This window comes from Phodopus roborovskii, unplaced genomic scaffold, assembly GCF_943737965.1.
Source record: "Phodopus roborovskii unplaced genomic scaffold, PHOROB, whole genome shotgun sequence".
Taxonomy (NCBI): Eukaryota; Metazoa; Chordata; class Mammalia; order Rodentia; family Cricetidae; genus Phodopus; species Phodopus roborovskii.
In genome coordinates this window covers 3,539,877-3,559,644 of record NW_026126691.1, presented here as the reverse complement: position 1 = coordinate 3,559,644, position 19,768 = coordinate 3,539,877, and the positions used below count along the sequence as shown (strand labels likewise).

The 19,768-nt window shown below is 35.7% G+C and overlaps 1 protein-coding gene across 1 annotated transcript in view; it reads left to right on the top strand.

Moving 5' to 3' along the window:
* Positions 1-5,583: 5,583 nt before the first annotated feature.
* The window catches only part of Adk (adenosine kinase), a 266,620-nt gene continuing 252,435 nt past the window's right edge, over positions 5,584-19,768 (top strand). Inside the window, exon 1 of the mRNA XM_051174772.1 lies at positions 5,584-5,664. The gene's annotated coding sequence lies outside the window, so the exon portion shown is untranslated. The remainder of the gene's footprint in view (positions 5,665-19,768) is intronic.

Below are 19,768 nucleotides of genomic sequence, written 5' to 3'. Positions count from 1 at the left end.
TAGATTATTTAATTCTAATTCTGTATATTTCATTTTTTTTAACTTTAAACAAAATTTTATTATACAAAAGTTGTCACACAATAGGATACTTATACTTTGTACACAATTATTCTCACTCTCTACAGAGAGGCTGCTTCTGAACTTCTCATCCTGTGACACTGTAACAGAATAGTAGAACAGCCTCAGTGATTTAAGTTGAGAGCAGAACACTGGCCTATAGCTCCTGCACCCAATATCAGGAATGTGCAAATGTCTTTATTCAAAAATACAAACTAAATTATCTGTAGGCATGGACAATGACAATAGTGTTTCCTTTGTCAAACAGAACATCTCAAAACTCATTTAAAAATTATTTACTATTCTTCACTTTAACTTTATGGAATAGAAACTAAAAATCTTATGAAATTACCAGTGTATTTTAATGAAAACAGGCAAAAATTAGTTACTGTATCTTGCTGTAGCATCAAATCTCTTCTATTAAGTTGTTGAGTCACTCATCTTCATATAATCTACCTTGAATAATAATAATAATAATAACAACAATAATAATAGTGCATTTGAAATGGTGAATTTCTCTGTAATAGATTTTCCTGCATTTATTTCCATCAGTATCTGTGCCTTGATTTCAATGTCAAAAGGGCTTTTATTCTGGATGATGATGTTAGTCTGTGTTTACTTGGTCATTTAGTATCTGCCCAGCTGTCCCATAGTTAGCTCTTTGCTGATTATGATAGTATGCTGGTGATCCATCAGCTTCAATCTCATTTTTCCAGAAGTCAGTGCTGTCTTTGTCTTAAAATGCATTGTTTCTATATTAGAACATTTCACTTGGTGGCTTTTCATGTATGTATTATCACTTTTATTTGGTGTAGAATCTCAAACTATTTATTACTAAACAGCCAATGTTTAATTCAAACTTTGCTTACCATATTTCTCATTGATCTCTAAGGTCTCTCTTCTTCCTTGTACTATATTTGTTTTTTTCTTCAAAACAAATCAGGTATATAGGTAACTACGTTAATTGCTCAGGAATTATTTATGAAGGATTTTGTGATGTGAGAGTGGAAAGCATTTCCTAGAATTTAAGTTCTGCATATATTGTCAATCAATGTTAAAAGTCCTTTAGATAGAAGGTAGGGTATGGGTCTCACTTGCCTTTAATCTTAGCACTGGGAGACAGAGGCAAGTAGATCTCTGAGTTCCATCATAGCCAGGGCTACACAGTGAGACCTTATCTGAAACATCAACAAACCTCAAAAACTACTTTAGAAGGATTTTGTTTGATATATTTTTTTTTTACTTAATTTTACTCTTTAAGAAATTCTGAGTTTTTTTGTTTGTTTGTTGTTTGTTTGGTTGGTTTTGGTTTTTTGGTTTTTTGAGACAGGGTTTCTCTGTATTGCTTTGGAAGCTGTCCTGGAACTAGCTTTTGTAGATCAGGCTAATCTCACAGACATCTACCTGCCTCTGACTTCCCTGTGCTGGGATTAAAGGCATGTGCCACCACTGCCTGGCTCAAAGTGTTCTTACACAAATTTTAAATGTATCTATGATGAAATCGTGGAACACAGAAATAGTTCATATACAAGATGTTCCTTAACTTTAATGTTTTTCTTCCTAGTTATTTTCCATTAGTTATAAATACGAAATTCTAGTCATGTTGCATGAAGTATTTTCATAATTATATTGATTGATAAATATAAATTATTCCAAATTATATTGATATTTCATACCAATAAATACTCATGCACTGCATTTTTTTGTTCTTTTGACTTTGGTTTACTACCTTGCTTGTTGCTATTTTTTTAATACAAGATCTCCCTATGTATCCTTGGCTGGCCTGGAATTCAGAGATTTCCCTGACACTGCCTCCTGAATGTGGGGATCAAAGGATGCTCCAGCATGCCCAACCTCTTTTTATGTATTTGCTTAATGTAATCATCCACGGTCTATAAGTGATAGTTCTGTCTTATAATAAAAAGCAAGTAGATAACTATAGTTATATAGAATGTATTTTATTCTCCTGACTCATTTCTTGAATTTTGCAAGGTATTTATAGGCTTTTTATATTCCTTATTGCATGTCATGGTAGGATCAATAATTTTTTACATGAAATTTTGTATGTTTCAGGATTTTCTGGGATAATGCACTGAAATAGAGTTTTACAATAATGAAGTGTGTGTGCCTATGTGTGTGTGTTTGTGTGTCTGTGTCTGTGTTTGAGAAAGAGAGTGACAGATACAGAGATTGAGAGTGAAAGAGAGAAAGAGGGAGAGAGAGATTGATTCCAACTGTATATTGTCAAATTACTTTATGAGAGATTTCTGTTATTTGTCCAAGTTTTCACATCTGTTAATGCTGAATATAATTCATATACTCCACTAATTGTTTTGTGAAGAAATCTTTTTATATTTATTTGATTACTAACAAGAGGGATTCATTACTTTTCAACATTTATCATTTTCTTATTTTCATTGTACATTTGTCTGGCTCTTAATGTTTTTTGTTTATTTGTGATAAATGTAGACTTGATCAGTATTAAACATTTCTTAATTTTTATTACTGTTAGACTTCTCATTTGTTTTTATTTCATGTATGAAAACTTCCTTTTTTATATACTCCCCATTATTCATTCCATATACCTCTGTTTTCTAGAAATAAGTAGTTATTTGTGTGGATATTGAATTATAGTTTTAGATTCCCCCCACCCCCTCTGTTGAATAAAATATACTTTCCATTGTCTTTTAACATCCTTTATTTTATAAGAAATTTGCTGTTAGTTTCTTTTTCTTTTTACATTGTCTTTCATTTATTTATTTTTTCTTTTTAGTGTAATATTTTTAATTTGATATAAGTATTATTTAAATTCTTATTCTATAGAAGACTATTTCTCATTCTGAAATTTCTAATTGATGGCTATTATGCCACCCGAGCAGATCTTTTTATTTGTGTTTAATATTTTTGTCATTTTTGTTATCTGGTTTCTCATAATTTGTTTACTGATACCATTTTTATTGTGATAGTGCCTGTCCATCTAGTTGTCTTCTTTGAGAAGTTTGCACAGTGGTGAATTTATATACACTGCTGTTCTGTTCCAGTTCTTTCCATGTAATTAGACAATCAGATTTTACTAGGTAAGTTGTTGAGTTCCTCAAAAAGTAAACCATGGAGGAAAACAGTTGATTCAAGAGGAATACAAATACCAAGTAACAATGAGGATATGTTCACAAAACTTACTCATGCATTCACAGTAAGAAAAAGAGATGGAAACAATTCACGTATCCTTTGACAGATACACTATTAAATAAATGTGTTATAATAAATACCTACTACAGATATAAGCCTTGTTCTAGCCAGTGTTCTATTTCTGTTAAGAGAAGCTGTTACCACTGCAACTCTTATAAAGGAAACCATTTAATTGGGTCTGGCTTATAGTTTCGGAAGTTTAGTCCATTATTGGCATGACATGGAGCATGCTAGCACAGAGGCAGATGTGCTGGAGATGACGAGAGTTCTAAATCCAGATCTGCAAACAGCTCAAAGAGAGGGAGAGCCACTAGGGCTGGCTTCAGCTTTTGAAATTCCAAAACCCTTGCCCAGTAACACTTCCTGCAACAAGGCCCCATCTACTCCAACAAGACTATACCTTCTACTGCTTTCAAATGAATGCACCTAGAGGGGGCATTCTTATTCAAACTACCAAAAGCCTTGGAAGTATTTTTTGTGAAAGAGCCTAAGTACCCAAACCCATATATTATATAACTTCATTTGTATACAGTGTCCAGAATTGGGAAAAAAATGATAAAATATACATTAGTAGTTGTATAAGGTGAGATGAGGTAATGGAGAGACTTGGTTTTGGTGAGTATTGACTTCTAAAGTTGATCATGGTGATAGTTTCACAAACATGAAAATAATTGAAACAATTTGATGGTATATTTTAATCGAGAGAATTGTTTGGTTTATGGATATATTGTTGTTCCCAGATTCTGAACCCCCAGAATCACCAAGAGACACATTCCAATGCAAAAGCCAAGAGTGTTTTATTTTGTTTAGGAGCTAACTGCATTGACTCAGGTCCTTCAGTCTGTTCATCACAGCAGATGCCAGGAGAAGACCCAGAGCAGCAGTCTCAGGACTGGCGTGCTTCTGGGTTTCTGATGACCTGTCCTTTATTGATTGTCAACTGGTTGTTATGGCCTATAGACCCTCTAGGGTTGTTGCTATGCTCTGTATGTCACTGTTACTCTATGCCTAGAGCACATCCAGAGTCCTGATAGCTAACTTCCCATTGGTTCCTTATCAGGGTATCTGATCTCCTAGTGACTAGGGCAGGCCCAGCAAGGTCACACATGTGCTGAGTCAGAGGATTACATGTCCATGGCTGCTAAAGCAGGGGTCCGGTAATTCACTCACATTGTGTGTGTTGTTTGTTTGTTTTCTTTGTAGTGCTAGCAATTGGCCTTAGGGTATCAAAAATGCCCCAAGCTCACAAGGTCTCTTCCACTGAACTGTATTCACAATCCTTTTTTTTTTTTTTTTTTTTTTTTTTTTTTTTTTTTTTTTTTTTTTCTTTTCTTCTTTCCTTTTAATGTCTTAAAGCTGCTAGAAGAAAAGATGAAAGGTCGGAGGTAGTGGAAAGAGAAAATAGGAAGATTGAGGGACAAAAAGAGGTAGAAAAAACAAATTAAGCACAATACTTTGTCCTGGGTGGTCTAGGAATCTTTACATTGTTCTTAAAAGAGCTTTTTCATGACAAATCAAACTCTTTAAATTTAACCCTAAGCTCAAGGTAGAAACAGTTTTACAAACACCATTTAAAATCCATAATTTACTATGTCTTCCATTACTACCTATCCAACTTTGTTAAACTAGAAAGTGTTATTTTGTTGAACATTTGAAATTCTGTCCTAATTTTCAAAAATTTTAATGCTATATAAAACATAATTTTTGAAATTCAGTAAGATGTGAAACGAGAAATGAATACATGCTTCCTCATCTGCTTTGAATTTTAAAGGTATAATTTTTTGTCTTTCATAATGATTTTGAGAACTTTTTTTTTGTTTGTTTGTTTTAATGCTGTAGAAAACCCTTGTGCGAATAAGGGGAAAATCCTCATTTTTTGAGTTTTATATAATTCTCAAATTAGAACTCTGTTGGCTTATTTGATTATAGTTTGTTCTTGATTTTGAGACAGGGTCTCCTGCAGCTCAGTCTGCTGTTGAGCTTGATATGTTACTGCAGTAACCTTAGATATCTGACTTCCTGCCTTCATCTCCTAGGATTCCAGCCATACACCATCCCATCCAGCAGGATTCTGGCTTTGAATAGCCACTTTGTCATATGTGACCTTCATTTGGCCAATCTATTAATTTCATTTTACTTTGTATTTTGTATAATGTCTTAGTTCAGACAGTATATATTTTAGATTCTCAATGTTATGTATTTACAGAAGAAATTTAATTCATTTTTTGAATGCAAATAGATGATTTTGGGATTGCACTAATTATATTTTAATTAGAAGAATTTGCAGTTTTTGAAAACTGACATATGCTAATTTACCTTCTCCTGTGATTTCCTTGTAGGTTTGATGAACTTGTAAAAAAATTCAAAGTTGAATATCATGCTGGAGGCTCTACCCAGAATTCAATTAAAGTGGCTCAGGTTGGTATATTATATTAAAAATTTAAATGAAAATGTTTCAAAATGATTATAAACTTTTGGTTATTTTACATATTTTTTCCAATTTACTTTTAATGTTACAGAACATTTTTTTACATTTTTTTTCACTTGGATCTTTAACAATGAATCTAAATAATTTTAATTATCTTTCTTTGATAAGCTTAGAAAGAATTCTGTGTATGTATTTACTATTACTGTTTTTTACATGTTATTGGTTTGTAGAACTTATTTTGACCCAGTTCCCTCTTTGTCCCATCATTTCATGCCCCCCAGAGGCCCCGCATCCCACCCCCATCTACTCCCCAGGGAGGGTGAGAGCTTCCATGAGGGATCATCAAAGTCTGTCAGATCATTTGGGATAGGGCCTAGGCCCTACCCTGTATCTCTAGGCAAAGGGAGTATCCCTCCATGGGGAATGGGTAGCCATAATTTGTATTCTGTGAAATTTTTTTTCTTGTTTGTTAATTATATCTAATTTTTCTTATAATGTCAACTGCTTTGCTAAATTTGTTCCCTTATCCTTCAGTCACTCAATCCCCCCTTCTGGAGAGCCTGGTCCCAGAGCTTCATTACTCCCAAAATAACACAGAGATTCTATTAGTTATAAAGCTGTTGGCCAATGGCTAGAGCTTCTTATTGGCTTGCTCTGTATTAAATATTAACCCATTTCTATCAGTCTAAATGTTTCCATGTGGTCTTATCTTACCAGAGAAAGGGTCCTGGATCTCTTCTCTCACATCCTACATCTTGACTCCTCTCTTCATTTCCTAGAATCCTCCTTGTCTGGCCTACCTTGCTTTCCTATTGGCCAACAGGGCTTTATTCATTAACCAATAAGAGAAACATGCACAGAATGACATCTCCCATCATCTCCTCTTTTCTGTCTAAAATAAAAGAAGGGTTTTAACTGTAACATAGTAAAATATATAACAAAATAGTTATCAAATAAGAACTATAGTTAACAATATTTAGTCCATTAACATTTAGCAAGATTTAAAGAAAGAATTCCATCATTTGTCCTATCTTTGTGATTCTAAAGTCTGTAATTTATCTTTAATCCTAACTAAGTAAAACTATAACCATAACTATCTGTCTTCAACTCCCTCAAAGACCACAGAAGGATAATATATAAACTCTAGAAATGATAGAGACAACTTGTTGCCTGGTCAGTCACCTGAAGTTCTTCTGTAATGTTCCATCTTCAACCCAAAGGCCATACTGTGTCTGGCAGACTCCTCAACAAAGCAGGAAACTAAACTGTCTTCTTGTGTTGGCAGTTTGTCAGTCTCTTTTCTCTGTGTCCTTTAGACTGTCTGGCAGACTCTTCCATGAAGCAGGAACCCTGTAGTACTGTCCATCTTCTTTCAGCAGTCACTTTCCTGTGGGTCCTGCATGTCCAATTTATTCAGCATAAAGTCAAAACAGTCCAGACAATAGCAGTATCTTGTCCAAATGGCCAATTTTGTCATATTGGAAGCAAACTCCATAACGAGTTTCTTCAATGTCCATCTTCCTTTGTGACGCAGGAACAGTTCTGCCTCATTGTTAAGAAAAACCCTAAACCGTTTTAAATGCCATATTCTGTGGACTTTACATTTACTGATGCAATTGCCTTTACCCAGGCCCTATATTTATTAATATGGGTTCTGGTTGCTATTTAGTGTACTTTTCATTGTAGACACAGGGTTTCTGTATATAACATTCCTAGCTGCCCTGGAACTCGCTCTGTAGACCAGGCTGGCCTAGAACTCACAGATATCAGCCTGTTTCTGCCTTCCTGAGTACGCCACTACTGTCTGGTAAAGAACCTCTTAACAATTTATGTAGGGCTATCCTTTTTTGATCTGTTGTTGGATTTTTGTTTTTTTGTGCTTTTTTGTTTATCTGTTTGTTTGTGTTGGACAAGGCTTCATAGCCATTCATGGCCTGTCACTTACTTGGTAGACCAGGCTGGCCTCAAACTCACAGATCTGATTCCTGAGTGCTAGGAACCAACATACTTGGCTGGTCTGGCAGTAACAGACTTCATCCATTCATTCATTCATTCACTCATTCACTCATTCACTCATTCATTTATTTGGTGTGGGGGAATTTTTTCCAGACAGTTTCTCCTTGTAGCTTTATAGACCAGACTGGCCTTGAACTCACAGAGATCAGCCTGCTTCTACCTCCCGAGTGCTGGGATTGAAGACCTTTGCCACTACTGCTCAGCAGTAACAAAATTTTAGTTTCTGTTTTTTGGTGTAAATTTACTTTCTCCTGCAGTTTTCTTTGAGTGTATGTAAATACAGTTACCATAAATTATTATGTTGACATGAATGATAACAGGAATTCAAAATAAAGTATATAACTCATAGTAATATTTTGTTCCTTTGTACGCTTACAAACATGAAAATATAATATTACAATCTTAAGGCTCAATGTCCACAGATATCTTCAAAGTGATCTTTTGTTATATTTCAGCTCATTCCTTCTGACCTCTAAGACTTCTAATGAAGATCTCTTTTATTTTACCTCTGTGGTACTGTAGAACAAATTTGGGACACCACACTTGACTGGTGTTGTAGCTACTGATCCTTTCAATCACCCCTGTTCCTTTTTCTGTCCTTTTTGAGGCAGGTCTTTCACCTGGTACCCTAGTTGGCCTTGAGCTTGGATTAACACCCCTATCCCCACCCCTGCCTCTTACATGTTGAGATCTAGCCTGCCCAGGCTGGTTCATGTTTTAGGTGTCAATGGTTTTTTCTTTCTGCTTTGGTACCTTTTTGCCTGATTGTTGATATTAAGGTATTTGTGTTATCACAGAAGTTCGTGTACTTTTAAACTTCTATGAATTGTTTTGTTGATATTATTTAAGTGTTATTTTTGTGTGCATGTTGGGTATTTCATTAAATATTTTTAACTGCATTTTTTTGCAGTTAAATTTTAAATGAAGAAATGACATTGGAATGATCAAAGAGAATTCTTTTCTAATGCCTTACACCTGGAGCAGTTGTTAGATGTGACGGTAGCAGAACTGTTTTTATAAATATCAGAGCAGGATGGAGCAGATGGTGATGTAACACAGTCCTGTCAGATCCAGTCAGGAAGGAGGAGGTACTTGTCAATGCCAAATCAAGGAGTAAGGAGTTTTAAGAAGCATGGGTCCTACTAAATATATAACTGACTATTCCAATATCGAGTTCTTTAGTTGTAAATTGCTCAGTATGAATTAACACTTCTTTCTTCAATGACCTTTTCCTTGTTGAATGAGGTTGTTAAATTTTAGTTTTTACAAGCATGAAAATCATTGACCTGTCCCAGATTTTTGTTTGTAAAATGCTTTTACATTATGTCAGAGTTAATCTAAAATAACTCTAGTAATTCATGTCCCTTTTTTTTCTCCATTTTTTCCCTTTTCTTTTTCATTCCTTCTTGCCTTTTAAAGACTTCCATGCTTCCCTCTATATACCTTATTTTATAGCCTATGTGAGAGACTGTTTTACCACTATTCCGGAAGACATTTTGAGTGTTTTTTCTCTAAAGCTGTCTGGTGTAAAACTACATTTCTCAGTTATCCACTTACAGAAAGGCACACATCTGCCTTTTGTGAACCTTAAGATTCTAGTGCCCCAATATGTGACATTAAATATGAATACCATGTCAGTTTGTGTTCACACTGCCTCAGTGCAAAGCAGAACGTGTTAGTAAACAGAAGTTTGATTGGCATCCTTTTGTCACCAGTGGATCTTAATATGTGTCATTCTATTTTGGAATTTGAATTTAGAAGCTTGAAAGTGAAAACAACAATGACAACAGAAACCAAACTTTATTTAAAATCAATATTAAACTCATTTTCTCTAATATCTCATTTGTTAAGCGGTTTTGGTTTTTTGAGACAGGGTTTCTCTGTGTAGCTTTGGAGCCTGTCCTGGAACTCAGATCTGCCTGAATCTGCCACCCTAATGCTAGGATTAAAGGTGTATGCCACCAATGCCCAGTGCCTGCCCAGTTATTATAGAAAACCTTTTCTTTCTTTAAATAAAAGGGGCAGGGGAGAAAAAGAAGAAAAGTCTTGCTTTAGCCAGGGAAGCAGGTAGGCTAACTGGAGATCTTCAACTAGTGTTACTGTCATCCAAATTCAATCCCCCACTCTCATCCCTATCTCTGAGGCAGACCATGAGCTCATCCTTCCTTCACCCTCAACCCCAACTCCAGTGAACCACACAGATCTTCCTTTCCTAACCTCCCTTCCTCACAGCTCATTGCTTTATACCAGTTCCAGTAGTCAGTCCCTAGGAATCCGCTGGTCTCTGCATCCAGGGAATCAGATCGGCTAACTATAGATCTTCATCTCTCCTTGAACAAAGTATCCAGGAAGTCTGGGATAATATGAACAGGCTAAAGGTTAGAATAATAGGAGTAGAGGAAAGAAAAGAAACTGAAAACGTTTTCAGTAAAATCACAGAAGAAAATTTCCCTGACCTAAAGGAGGACATGGCTATTAAGGTACAAGAAGCTTACAGAGCATCAAATAGACCTCAGCACATAATAATCAAAATACTAAATGTACACAATAAAGAAAGAATATTAAAAGATACAAGGGAAAAAGACCGAGTAGCTCATAAAGGCAGACACTAAGGTAGCACACTATGCTACTATACCCAACACACACCACAACAATAAAAAACAGGAATCAACAAACACTGCTTATTTATCTCTCAACACCAGTGGCCCATATTCCCCAATAAAAAGATACAGAATAACAGAATAGACTAGAAAACAGTATCCGTCTTTCTATTGGTATATTGTTAGAATTGGGTGGCATAATTATGAACAGCCTAAGAGGTCAGTAAATTGTAGGTGGTGTCATTACTTTAGAAAAGTGTACTTGGCAATTTCTTAATTGAAGTGTTAAGTTTGGCAATTTGATGATGATGTGTGTGTTTGTTAAAGTGATAAGAATAGAGAGGACACTTCATTTGTTCTTAGATCAAAGGCTATGAAACCGTGGTATTGTCTGTTAAAGAATACTATAAGTTAGCCTGGTTTTTCTTTTAACTATTCATCTCGAAAAATTCTTCCAAAAATCTAAGATAGTAAAGCCATCCCTAAAGTGTTCACAATAATTTGAGTATTGCAAAGTTCAATAATTCTAATCCTTTTCCAAACTTTCACATACTTTATTTGGTTAATTATAACTTTTTTTTTAGACAGTGGAAATTACAGTTTTAGACTGTTGGAATGTTATTGATTAGTTACCAAGAATTATTCAGTGATATTTACTATTTAAATTAAAAAATAAATAAATGAGTCTATTCCTGTGTCTGTTGGGTATTTTTCATACAAACATGTAATGTAGTTTTTGCATGTTATACTTTTTATATAGTGCTTGTGTATAGATTATTTTTAATCTAGTGTCCTCCAAATTATTGAATTTCTTTGTGGAAATGAAACCAATAATTTTATGAGGTAATAATGAATCCATAGTAATTACATATAAAGCAGTTCAGAGTTTATCTTCTATAACACAGTCTTAATTCCAGAGTATGTGTTCAGTAGTTTTTGTTACATTTCTTATATTTTCTAATCAGTAATTAGGCTAAGCAGGCATCATAGAAAGCCCCAGGCATGTTGTCAAAAACAGGAAGCTTATCTTTCAAATCTAGTCTTACTATGTAGCAAAAGGCTCTCTCAAAACTCAAACACCAGGAACAACAAAACAGGGTTTCAATAAATTGAGCTTTAAAGGCTTCTGTTGTCTTGTTATTTCTCTAATGCACAGTAGTTATGCCCTGGTGCCCTGGCATCTTAGTTACTTTTCTGTTGCTGTGATACAACACCATAACCAAGGCAGCTTTCAGAAGGAACCATTTAATTGGCTCTTCCACGTCGAGTGGGACAGGAGTCAGTCACCATTATGGCAGGGAACATGGCAGCAGGCAGGCGTGCTGAGTTCTCATATCCTGACCACAGACAGGAAACAGAGAGCCACACGCAATGATGGGAGACTTTTGAAACCTCAGTGCTTCCTGGTGGCACACCACCAACTAGGCCATATCTGCTAACCCTTTCACCAATGGGGACCACATATTCAGATGTGCCTGTGGTGACCATTCTCATTCAGACAATTGCAAATAAGAAACTTGGACTTATCTCCCAAGTAGTTGACCGATACCTTACTTAAATCTTAAGGTCTTGATAAGATATTGTGAAAGCTAGTTTTTTGTCAACTTGTCACACTATAGTCAAGTATATATATATATATAGTCAGGCTATATGCAGACCTGTAGAGCATTTTCTTAATTAGTGATCAGTGGAGGAGAGCCCAGACCTTTTTGGGTGGTGCCATTCCTGGGCTGATGGTTCTGGGTTGAGCAAAGCAGGTTGAGCAAGCCATGAGGCACATGCCAGTAAACAGCACTCCTCAGTGGCCTCCGCATCATCTCCTGGCTCCAGGTTCCTGGCCTGTTGAATTCCTGTCCTGACTTCCTTTAGTGATGGACAACTAAGAGTAAGCAAATTAAACCCTTTTCTCGCCAAATTGGTTTTGGTCATGGTGTTTCAACACAAGACACCCATATTTGCAATTCAGCAATCAAAAAAACTTTCCTTCTATAAAGTATAGTAAGGATTTTTTGAGTGTGCTCATGAGGAGAGACTCATGTTATAGGCAGAAAAGCTGAGGAAAGCAGGAGCAGCAATGAGAAGATTGTTTCAAATTGACATTCCTTAAGGGTTAAGGCAGAGGGGACTTCTTACAGCACTGACCCAAGTGGCTGGAATCTTCTGACACCTACCTCCCAGGTTTTGGAAACTAGTCCATTTCATAGTCCTATTTCATTGCTTTGCAGTAACATGCATGACTGCATTCTGCTTTGATTGATCTCTTGGATATTATGCAAGAGATTATTCTAAAACTTTAGCCTCCTAAATGAGGAAGTAGTTAACTCCCCATTGGCCATAATGGAAAAGACCTATGGCAAAACCACAGGCTGTTGTTCATAGTTTAGCTAACACTGAGCTTGGATACCAGCCAATGCATATCTAATATCCTAGCAAAGATTAACCAACGAGCTGAGGTCAGCAAGTAACAGAGCAAATAAAGATGGCTGGATGGGTCTTCGGCGCTTAACTACTCTTCTAAATGAATGGTGAGTACAAAAACAGTGTATGATCATCTGCCAAATTGGTCCAGGGATCCATGCACAGAACATGTGGATATCTTTTGACACATTCTACAGTATGTCTGGAAACTCGACCAATCTCGGTAGAGACTGTCTCAGTCTTTGTCCAGTTTATGCCTAAGTCCTATGAAAAACCTCTAGATATGGAGCTGACCAGTTCTTCCCTATCTTGGGTCTCTTCTACTCTGAAAAGTCTCTCTCACTTTTCCCAGATACCTTGCTTTTCTTTAATTTTCCTTAATTCTGCTTTTTTGTTTTGCTATTTATCTGCACTCTTATTTTTCATCAACATGAGATAAAGAACTTGCCTGCCAGTATCTCAGGTTGGCTTTCATTTGTGACTGTTGATCCTCTGACTCCTTAGTCCCTGGGTCAAGCCCATTTGGCCCAAGAGAAGGAAGGCCTCAGAATTCTCAAAGATCCTGAATTACTATGAATTTGTCACCATACTCCATAACCATTTAAAGTAACATAGTCAGTATATAGAAGTAACCTATTAATATGGTGTTCTTAGTGTTAATTTTTGATTCTATGGCTGGTATTATGTGCCTCAATCTTACTTTTTGTGTGAACATTTTCTTTATTCAGTTTTTATAATGCACACATAATGATTTTAACAGGAAAAACACTAAAGGTGTAGAGTTCAGAAGAAATCATCTAATTTCCAATACTTAGTTCTACTCACCGATTGCATTTAATTATGTTTTTTTAAGATACTGGTTTTTACTGTGTTACTAAACTGGCTCCAAGCACTTGGACTCATATGACCCTTGTGCCTCCATTTTCTAAGTAACCGAGACTCTGAGTTGTATGCCACTTTGCCTTCCTTAACCTTAAAGTTTTAATTTAAAAAAATTATCCTTATTCTTGTCACTATTGTGATAGCATCTCACTATGTAGCCTTGACTGGTCTGGAACTCCCTCCACAGTTCAGGATGGTCTTATACTCACAGTGACCCTGTCTCTTTAAGTAGAGAAGCCATTTTGCTTTTGGGGTACTATAAAGTTTATTCAAGTTGACATCTAAGAGATTAAAGATAACAAAAATTCACTCTTAGAATTATCTATTATTTAATTTTGTATTGTTATGTGTGAGTTTGTGATTATATAATGTCTTGTATTTTAATATGTTTTAAGGAAGACATTTTGCTTTGTGTTTTACATAAATTCTGTGTCATATAATTTACCAAATTCAATCTCTAGAAAATAATGTAAGAGTAATATTTCAAATCATAGAACAGTAGTCTTCCTGGTTTTTGAGCATAGTTCTGAAAAAAACATGTCTTTTGAGGTACCTAGGAAACTTCTTACTTACTGTATATAACATTGGGTTATTTTCTTGCTCTTCTTGTGCTTTATCTTTGTTTTTCTTTCTTTACTTTTTTGTGTAATTTGTAATATGAAGATATAAATTTTGTGTAATTGGGGCTGGAGAGTTTAGTTGTTAAGAGCACTGACTGCTTTTCCAGAAGACTTAGGGTCAATTCCCAGCACCCACATGGCAGCTCACAACGGTCTGTAATTCCAGTTCCAGGGAAACTTTCCTGACACCCATGGCAAAACATCAGTGCATATTAAAACAAACAAACAAACAGGAAAAGATTGTTTAATGGTAGTTTTAGTATGGCCCATGGACAGACACATTGTTATAAAAGATGTTGGATGTCATCATCACCATCACTAGTTTGTAGTTTAAGTTCTCTCTCTCTCTCTCTCTCTCTCTCTCTCTCTCTCTCTCTCTCTCTCTCTCTCTCTCTGTCTCTCTCTCTCTGTGTGTGTGTATGTGTGTGTGTGTTAAACTTTGAATTGAACTGGAGAGAGCTTGTCTTAATGCAGCTCCGTGTTGGTAATTCTATATAATCCCATAATTATTTTACCTAAGAGTTGTGACCCACTCTTGTATTCTCAGCCTCTCTGAGGCTGATGCAGGAAAATCATTTTGAGTTTGGCCTTAACTACAGTGAGTTCCAGGCCTGCCTGGTGTAAGAGTGAGATGCTTTTTTATAAACGAAAATCTGCTATTTTTTAACATGCTTTGTACAGATGTTCATCTTTAAAAAAATAAAATTTCACAGATTCTTTGAATTTAATTTTATAAAACTATTGTATTTATGTATTCTAAAATGTAATATGAACATTTAAAACAAGTTCTCTGGTATGTCTTTTTTTTAGACAAAGGCAACATTTCGTGAATACTGGATAGGCTTTATGATCCTAGCAAGAAAAATGTGTAGCAAAGATTATGTGCTGTTGCTGGAAGACATTGTTGTTGGGAAATGAGTAATGAAGCAGTCAGTTCATATGTCATGACTCTCATTCATTCCGTGAAGAATTCTTTGGGTAGAAGAGCAGAGTCATCCATTAGTAATTAGCAACAATATGCCAGGGCACATGAATAAGCCAGCTCCAATTAAACTTGTAAGTGATTGGAGTCCATGTCAAAGAAGTGAATTAAACCATAACCATTCCACTAAGTCACCCGCAGGTCTTTATCCCACAGTAGCCATGTAGTATTTGTCTTGTTTTCAACCCATGTGTTTTATAATGACAAGTGACCAATAATGTATGTAATGAGAAATTCACAATTTATAAAAGGTAAAAGCATTAGAATTTTCCACTCTATCCCTGTAACTTTACCATTCACAAGATGTGAAGCCCTGTGTCAGTTACAGTTACTTCTTTTCTGTTGCTGTGATTAAACACCTTGGCCCAGACAACTTATAGAAAAGTTTATTTGGCTTACAGTTCCAGTCACAGCATGTGGTTTTGGAGTCTATGGAGGACATTCTCATTTAAACTCCCAGAACCCTTATCTATCCTTTCAAAAATCATCTTTTAAATAATGAATTATTGTTCTTCATTTTATCAGAATTATTTACGTTTTGGTCACTGTTTCCCTGAATAATATGTTTTAGATATTGTTTCATACACACACACACACACACACACACACTGATTCTTTTCAGTGGTTTAAAAGCCCATTCTGTGACAGGATGATAATTTAATTTGGTTAATGTGTCTCCTATTGTCATGTACTTAAATGGCTTAGATAGATAGATAGTCCAGTGAGTACCTTAGTATGTATATTACTTTCCATGTTTGAAAGTCTGTCTTTATAATCCTTTATTTTTATTTTTTTTTTATTTTTTAATTTATTTTATATAACCAAGTCCATTTAAATGAAAACAAACATTTATAGACAATATTTGGGAATTTGGATGTTGTTCTTTCCAAACTACTTCCTGCTGGTAAGGGGCGCTGTCATGGGGGATTCGAAGAAGATTCAGAAATCCTGGCTGTAGTCTGTAAGGCTGCTTTGTCCAGCTATTTTGAATGTAGGATCACCTGGTACTCTGTTTCAGGCGGTCTGGCTTGATCAAACCACATTAGTCTGGAAGGAATCCACATCTTTTCATTTTCTGTGGAAACAAAAATAGAAATCGTTTTCCCCAGTAACTTAAATTTTGGAGTCAAAGCATTTTTTTTTATTTAATTTATTATTTTACATGTCGATCCCCGTTCCCCCTTCCTCCCTCTTTCCCTCCCTTTTACCCTCTCTGCCCTCTCACATGCACCCTAACCACCCTCCCTCCCATCCCCCCACCCCAATTCCTGAATGAGGTAACCCAGTCACAAAAAGAGGAACACAGTATGTACTCACTCATATATGGATTTTAGACCTAGATCAAAGGATCACCAGCCTATAATTCACACCACCAGAGGAACTAGGATACAAGGTGTATTCTAAGAGATGCATATAAAGTCCCTCACAGAACTGGTAAGGGACAAGTCCCCCAGAGCTCAGGGGAAGTGCGGGGGGGGGGGGGCAGCGAATGGAGAGAGAAGTAGGAGAAAACAAGGGGGAGGAAAGGAAAACATGTGCGACCAGGAAGATTGAGCCTGGTTAGGAATAGAAGACAGGAAAGAGTGAGAGAGACAGAGACAGAGAGAGAGAACATAAAATAGGGAGCCAATATTGGTTTGAAGATAAAATTGAACACAGAGAAAGATCTAGAGAACTACAAGACTGCTCCCAACTAATAACTTGAGCTTCCATGGAAAGGCTATCATAAATGCCCTTCCCAGAGAGTGAGATCAACAACTAACTTCTCCATGGAGCCCTCAACTAATGCCTGTTGGAAACAGGATCAAACACCCATACATAAACACTGAGTCGAACTAGAACCCAGATGCAGATGGAGAGGACAAGACCAGGTTGCAGAAACACATAGAGACAGCTTACCTGAACAAGGAGGAGCTAACGGGCCACCAGACTGATAGCTGGGAAGCCAGCATGGGACTGACTCTGGCCCCCCCTGAATATGGGTCTCAGCCAGAAGGACTGAGCAGTCTAAGGGACCTCAGACAGTGGAGCCAGGATGTATCCCTGGTGCACAAAAGGACTTTGAGAACACATCCCCCATGGAGGGATAACTGCCTTAATCTAGAGACAGGAGAGAAGCCCTAGTCCCTACTTCACATGACCTGTCAGATCTATGTGACCCCAACTGGATGGCATTCCACTACATATAGTTTTATTTCTTAAGAGTTAAATAATCATGTTGTTTCTATGAGTATTTAGCAATTCAAAGAATATTCAGTGTGCTCTTTATCAGCATGACCCATAAAATAACATCTTATTAATTATGTATATTTACATTTTTCTATGAGAATTTAAATAATTGGGTAGAGCAGGTAAATAATTGGGTAGAGCAGGGTATTTTCTATGAGCAATAAATTGCCAAACTTCACTCTAAATACAATTGGAATCTGAATGGACTGATGCCTCTATGAGAATTGTAGCATATTACAAAAGAGTAGTTAGTGTGTCTTCTTTACTATGGGACTGTTAGTCTTGTGCCTCTCTGTGAACATGCATATCATTAAATGGATGATTCTAAACCAAGTACAAACCAGTCTGTAAACTACTTGGAGGTTTAGAATAAAGTATCTAGGTGTGTGTTTGTGTGTGTGTTGTCTCGCATTGGTATAATAACCCCAAAAGCAGACAATAATGTATGAATTTGAAGAAAACTGAATTAATGCTAATATTTTTTCAAGTTTCAAATATTTAGAGGCAGAAATGCCTTACTATCATTAATGCTAATACTGGGCAGTAACTAAGTTGGGTTAATTGTGAATGTACAAGGATTTTTTTTTTTTTTTTAGATGGTAAAAAAAATCCACTTGGTACCTTGGCATACAATCAGTGAGATAGAAATAGCCTGTCATGTGGGTACTGCATTTGATTCTCTGCATGTAAAAGAGAAATTCACTTGCTTTACCTTGAAGAATGTCTCAACTTAACGGCCATTATCATACATTATAGATAATGTATTGGAACATTCTAATTGAAGTTAATTAAACAAATATTTTCCTTACTTTTACTAGTATTAAACATTGTATAAGAGGTACAAGTAGCTGTGAAGATGGTAACATTATTTTGTCTTTTAGTTCAGGCTTCATTCAGATTGTTTCTATCACTAGTAATTTTAATGGCACAGTAAAGGGAACTGCACTATATTGGGTAGACTCTAAATAGGTAAATTTATGAGCAGCTTTCTGATCTTCTCAATAATTTATTGCCATCTGTTTCCCTGAGGCTATTGTAGTTATTAATGGAAGTATTTTCAACATTTAAAAAAAAGCATGGTTTGTATGTGTTAGAAACTAAAGAACATCAGTAGCATAACCCTATGTAGTCTTCTTAGAGTCAGGCTAGAGAAAGGAGCTGAAGATATAATTGAGTAGACTCATCAGTAGTGAAGTGATTTGTTTCTGTTTTGTTAGGATCTGTTCATAATGAGTAGTATATTGCTCAGCCACAAAAGCTAAAGGTAGAGAATTTCACTGACTATGGGGCATAATGTTTATTTCCTTAGAAGTAGGGAATATGTTAGTGTCAGATACAAAATAAAGAATATATGTCATTTTGAGGACTTAAAAGTAAAAATTGACCCGTTAATGTAATTGTGAACTGAGATGTTATTGTCATGCAAATCTATCGTTTTAAATAATATTCAGTTTAAGATGAACCCATTTCTGTCTCTTAAAAAATTGAGGTTTATACCAATGTTTCTCATTGGTATCTCACACTGATTGTTTTAATAGAGTATTATGAAAGCAAGTTTTTTTTCAGCTGTACATTCTGAGTTAGTTGGGTGAAAGGTTCCTTAAAACTGAGATGATGAATCAAAAAATTGAAGTCTTCTGTTTTTTTCAGGTCTAAAAGGAAATGTCTGGTGATCTTGGAATATAAAGGAAGTTTAAATATGTGGTTGAAATTAAGAAATCCATTTGTGGTTAAAAAGAAAGAAAGAAATACCAGCATGTCACATTAAAATTATGGCACCTACAGTTCTGTACAGTTAACAGAAAAATGTATTACATCAGGGGATCTGATGAACTTTAGAGAGCTAGTATAGGGCCACAAGTGAGGTGTATAATGCCATCAGAGGCATAAGCATTAATATTCTAGTCAGTGGAAGAATTTTCCTGTCTGCCCTGTAACATAAACCAGATGTTCCATTCTTTTAAAACTTCTTATTAAAACAAGTGTTTAGATCACTGGTCACTAGGAGAAAAATCAACAAGAGCCATCTAATACTTTTGCAGGTGTACCTACTTAGTTTAGTGTTGGCAGTCAGAAGAATGAAAGGTTGCCTGTTGATATAGGCCCCACAATTGCTTATGCTGGATTAATCTCCTGTGTTTTGTAATGTGATCTATTTTCTTTTCAAAAACTATTGTCAAAACCAAAGATTTAAACATTGTGGGCACTGATTTTTCTGTTTGAATACTACATGAAAACATATTTAATAGTCAAATGTAAAAACCAGTGTAACACTTCACAGCTTCATAATACCTATTCTAACAGTATGTCTAGACCTGAGTCTGGTTAATCTTGCTGTATGATGTTT